The following is a 6,093-nucleotide window of genomic DNA, read 5'->3' as shown; positions in this document are numbered from 1 at the left end:
AGGGTTTCCTTGCTCAGTAGATGCCAACGTGCCTCTTACAGCAATGGGAGATGAACCATTACTCTCCATGAGTAATGGGAATAAAACAACATTACCTCTAAGAAACGGAACTCCTATGTGGTTTTAGTTAACTTTTTGAAAAGTTGAATCATTATCTCATATCACTTAGGAATTTCACTTCAGAACTGTTATGTTCACATATACATTATCCATCATTAGTGTAATTTCTTCAGTAGATACTCTGTATACTCTGACGTTGTTTTTTGTTATTAATGAAGTAGTATACAGCAGGGAGGGTGATTTTTGCTTGGCTGGTTTTCTTTTATTGGTACTGGGTCTTCCAATTTAGCACTGCAAGAACCTCATCAGTACTTTCAAGTACAAACAACAATTCTTGCGCTCCACATATTCTGATCTATAGGAAATGCTTATGCAGATTGAAAACTTCAACCTGAACTTTTAAAAATTCACTTCCTTGTTTTCCCTAACTGTATACGCAAATAATGGTATCTCCAGTTTCTATCCCTCATGATAATGAGGGATAAAAAATATGTTCGCCTTAAGATTTAGTGATGTGTAGAGTTTTATATTTTTCAGCCAGTAAAATATCTATGGCAAATGTATTTTTTACCTGGTAGTTTATATAAAAGTAGTATAGGTAATCTTACAGATATGAAATAAGGAATTCTTTACCTACTGATATGAAGGTTAATTTAAAAATCTGCAAAGGATCTGCATAGATTAAAAAAATAAAAATTAAAGTACTTACAGAAATTCCATGGAGTTTGTAACAACATACCTAAAAGTAGATAACAAAACAATTTCTAAGTTACTACAATTTGCATTGAAGGGATATTTTTGTTGTCTCACAGCACTGCTGAATGTTGTGCTATTTCTTTTTGACATTTAAAGTTATGAGATTTGTGGAACATTTTAAAACATTTTTTTAAAAAAGTATCTGAGCATCAAAAGGGCAGAAGCTAACTTCTCATCTTACTGTTCCATTAGCCCTGATCTTCTAAAACTGTGTGACTTCACAGTTCTTTTGTGACACAAGGACAGAATACTGTTTTTTTAGCAATGTCTACCATTGTAAAAGAAGTAAAAGAAGGTTTCGTTAAGTACATAAAATTCTGCAGTAATAAAACAGAACAAAACACAGTCTGTATTTGTCAAGGACAAACAGTATCAAACCGATCTAATTTCCTTCATTAGTGCGCCTGGCTTGGTGTAGAAGTGGACAGCAGTGAACGTAATTTAACTTTAGTGAGGCTTTTGTGCTGTTCTGCTATGCAGCTGCTGTAAACAATTCCAGTAAATGGGATCTAGATTAAATCACAATTGTAGGGTTGTAGAATTGGCTGAAACACTCTGCTAAGAAGTAGTCATCAGGTTATCAGAGTGAGAGGACATGGACTGGGATCTGACAGGAATCACAGAACAGTTTGGGCAGGAAGGGAGCTTTAAAGATCATCTAGTTCCAACCTCCCTGCAATGAGTAGGGACACCTTCAACTAGATCAGGTTGCTCAGAGCCTCATCTAACACGACCTTGAATTTTGCACCACATCTCTGGGCAACGTGTTCCAGTGTTTCACGACCCTCATTGTAAAAGACTTTGTTCTTATAGCTAATCTAAACCTGCCCTGCTTCAGTTTAAAACCATTAACCCTTGTCATATCGCAGCTGGCCCTGCGCTTAAATCCAAGTGTGATAATGGCATGTATCTTAACATTTTCTGCTGTTCCTTTTTCTGAGTGTGTTTGTGAAGGATTTGGATGTCAGAAGAAAACATTATTTTACAAAATATGTGGCTAACACTAAGTTTTAACAATTATGAGCTGGACTATTCATAATCAAAAGTATGAATTTCGATGAAGAGAAGCACCTTTCCACTCATACTACTATGGCTGCTTTTGCTTTCGGTGATGCTACTGATGATTAGATTATCTTCTAGCAATGCTGAAATTAGATGCCCCAAGAACTGACATAATTGCTCTAAAATGGTTACTTGAGAACCATTTCAATAATGATTATCTTGTTTTAGCAAAACTTTACATATGTTTGTTTCAAATTTAGTTCTTGCTAATCTACCCATCAAGGACAAACAAATTCTGCCATATGGGGTAAGAACACAAAAATCCCCTTAAATTTAGCACTTCCTTGTCCCAAATCCTCTACTTTCTTCATAGTTCTTCATCTCTGAGAATGTGCTTTCCCTTTGAGCTTGTTGGAAGAGATAAAGAAAGGCCAGACTAATGGAGTGGAGAGGGGAATTGTCCCAGATTTTGGTACTCTGTGCTACAGCTAGCAGAGAGTACATGAGTAAGTTTTGGAAGGGGGTTTTATTGAAGTATGCTTTTGCTTGATTTTTGTAAACTATATATTCCAAAATATTTAGGAAGAATCTCTGTGAGACTGCATTTCCTGTTGCAGGACATTCTTGTAGCAGTTGTGCCATCTGCTTCTATAGTAAATCTGGAAAAGGAATGAAAATATGCTTGGTTGTCTCTCTTGGGAGTCAACTGGAAACTGGGAGAACCATGATAGTGGCTTCTGCCAATCTCTCCTCCCCTACTTTGTAAAATCCTGTGGAAGTTTAATGGCTTAAGCAGTGCTAAGTAAAGGCAGATAATATTTTACCTCTGTGGTGGATATTAAACCAAGAAACCACTAACAATTTTTTTTAACTTCTTTCGCTTGCATTTGATGCAAAATCAGCTTAAACCAAATAACAGTTTGCCTTGTGCCTTTCAAGCTTCATTTCCTTTTACAATTCCTATTGCAGATAGACACATTGGTATTGGTTTTCTTCTTCTGGCCAGTATTCTGGCCAATACTTAGGATATTCTTCATGGGGCACTGGGCTTCTCCTGGTTATGGGGAAAAGGAGATTGGAGATAGAATGCTTTTTAGACCAAAACCAGACTGCTGTGTTTGTTGGTTTCGGTTTATATATTTATTTCTTTTTGCCCAGTATCTAGCTGTGTTATGAAAGTTTGGATAGTTTTTAATTCATAACATTGCAGCACATACTCTGAACATGACCGTACTTTGCCACAGTAGAATTTCTCTCATGGAGGGTCAGCTGGGAAAAAGCAAGGAAGCTAGACAGTGACACATTGGCAATAGTTTCTTACCTGTGTTTTGATGTGGTGTGCACCTTCCTGTGGGAGTTCCAAACAAATTTGGAAGTTAGTGGCACACGATTAGGTTCAGTCTTTGAAGCAGAATGCGATAAGCAGATCTTCTGTGAGATGATTTAAATTGCTCTCTGTTGCATATATGCAACTACTATAAAATTTATTACATGGTATGAGAATCTCTGGATTATTTTTAGAGGAAAAAAACCTTAAGGAAAAAAGAAGCGTGATCTAGGCATTATTTGGGATTCTTATGTAAACGTAGCTGAGTTTTTTATTAAGTCCTTATTGTCCTAGTTAGGACAACTGAGACCAGTTCATCAGGGTATGGGTGTAACCCAAAACTGTGTATTCTATAGCCTTCCATGCCATTTCCCAGAAACTGTTATCAATGAACCATTTACACCATCTGCCCATAGAGCCTGACTCCTCAGACTATAAACTAGGTGTTAAGAGGCCTGTGAGATAGGAGGATGCTCCTGTCCTCACACCCTTTGTGGAACTCCCCACCCTGAGGGAGGCACTGGGCATTCCTGCCTGAACTGCAGGATATATAATCTTGGGGTCTTGGAACATTTTTAACCACTCTGTGGGATCCAGAGAAGGACTGCGGCTCATCGCTCTCAAACAGACGTGGACCACCACCCTATACTGGACTCCAATCACCACTTTGACCCGACTGCAACAGCTCTCCCCCCAGCATCTCACTGCAATCACCACTTTTGACTAGACTGCAACAGCTCTCCCACCAGCAGGTTCTTCCCCTCTCCCTTTACTTTGGCCTCAAGCGGGGCCCAAGGAACACCACGTTGTTCATGCCCCAGGGTACTGGGTTATACATTTGGGTTTTGTGGGTTAAGACCAATTGTTTGTTTGTATGAGTGTACTTACTGTATTATTTTAGTAAATTGTTATTCTGACTTATAATCTCTCCTTTGAGTTGAGTTCATTTCCCCTGCTGGTTAACTCTTAAACCAGCACACTTATAAACAGAAATAGATTGCAAATTACTTGCAAATAGGAATGGACTTGGTATATTAGTTTTCATGAGCTAGCAGAGCAATTTGGGTCAAGTTGTGAAACCACCCATTTCCTTCCTTGTCAGAGTGCTTGGATATTCTCTGTAAAAGAGGAAGGTACCTCTATGCCTAAATTTGCTCTGCCACATTTATTTAAACCTCCTGGAGGGAGAAAACAGATAGGCACTTTGCACATTTCAGATTGAATTTAAGAACTCACAGAAAGAGTAACCAAATTGTCATTATCCTATGGGAAGGAGATAACCAAAGGAAGTGTTGTTGCAGGCAGTCCTCATGTTCAACCATAATGTGGCATCTTCATTCAAGAGGCTGAAAGGAAGAGCGCCTTTACCAGATTCATCCAGCTGGCTTAATCTGTCTGAATATGAAATCCAGAGTGAATTTTATCAAATTGTTTATAGAATTCTGTGCATTACCTTTGTAGTTGTTTAGTGGTACACAAATAACCATGGTGTGGAGGTCAGCTTGGCTTTAGTCGAGCAAAACTTTGTTCTTTCCCATGGAAAAGCTGCAGCCCAAATGTGGGTTTGTTCTACACTGAGTATCTCACGTGGATGATGTTTTTAGCATGAGCTTTGTTTTAACATAGGAGAAAGATTTGTAGAATGTCTGAACTTTAGGTGTACTTAGATAAGCTAAAGCTCCTTTTACAGGGAACATGTGAAGTTCAGCTTCCTCATTTGAGAGTAGGGTTTAGGAGCAGAAAGAATACAGGTTAATTCACAGACGAGTGAGTGTGACAGCTCAAAGCCACCGTAAATGGTATTTGCAGAAGAAACTCGCTTTTGTCAAAAATCAAGAATATTAGTTCTGCTGTTCCTCCTTTTAATGTGTTCAACACTGTTCTTACTCTTTCCTATAGTACAGCTCAAATTCAATAAATTGCAGGAAGAATATTTTCCCACTATATAACCACTAACTGAAGGTTTTATACATTGGACAAGAATTATGGCAGCAGTGAGGCTGCTACGAAATGAACCTTTGCAAATGACAGAAAACAACACCAAATTGTCAGAGTCCTCTCCAAGCTGCAGGTCATCTGTTCTTGCCCTGTGCTCAGAGCATGGCTAACTGCAGAGGGTTACTTGGTATCACATCCTGTTCAATCCTGGCTCCAAGGACAGATGTTTCACTGCCTGAGTAATCTGTTCGGTATGTGCTGCTGGCTTCGTATCACATCACCTTCACTTCCAGCAGTTTACAGGACAGGCTGCTTTCCTCAGAGCATTTTCCTTCCAGTCTTATCTGTAGAAGCTGCACCAATCCATTTTTAGATCCTAATACTCCAGTCAGGGTGCAAGGAATGAAGTGGCTGTATTTCCAGCTTGTGCTAATTACCCTCCAAGGAGTTTTCCAAGTGGTAGAGCAAAGAGCATCAATGTCTCTGTTTGAAAACTGGATATGCAGAATGTCAAACCCAGGCTATTAGATACCCTTTATGCTGCTTAGACAGAAGACGACGTAGGGTGATTACCTCTTTTCACCAATGAAGAAATTCACCTGCATCCTCTAAGAAATCATACTTCTGCCAGGTAACGTATCAGATTCTGTGATAAATCTGCCTCTGCAAAGTGACAGGTCTGTTGTAGCTGCAGGTTTAAATTGGCTTTCAGAAACTTGTAGAACATGTCAAAGAGAGTTTCACTAAGTCTATGAAAAGATCCAGTTCCTGTAATAATATGAGATTAGGTTTTTGACGTGTTACTGGAAATCAAGAGTGCTTTCTTTTTTGAAGAGCTTTCTCTGCCTTAGTGTGCCCAGTAACCTTTGTTATTAACTTCTTGTTTCTCTTTAAAGCTGTATAGCCTTTCTTTTCTTACTATTCTTGGTAGCTAGTATCAGTCCCATTCTTTAAACAGGGTACACTTCAGTTGTCCTCAGTGACCCTAGTTTCTTTTTACATGAATATAA

The sequence above is a fragment of the Pipra filicauda genome, unplaced genomic scaffold (assembly GCF_003945595.2).
Source record: "Pipra filicauda isolate LSUMZ 115617 unplaced genomic scaffold, ASM394559v2 scaffold48_size3843733_pilon, whole genome shotgun sequence".
In the NCBI taxonomy this organism is placed as follows: Eukaryota; Metazoa; Chordata; class Aves; order Passeriformes; family Pipridae; genus Pipra; species Pipra filicauda.
The sequence above is the reverse complement of the archived record's forward strand: the minus strand, read 5'-3'. Positions refer to the sequence as shown.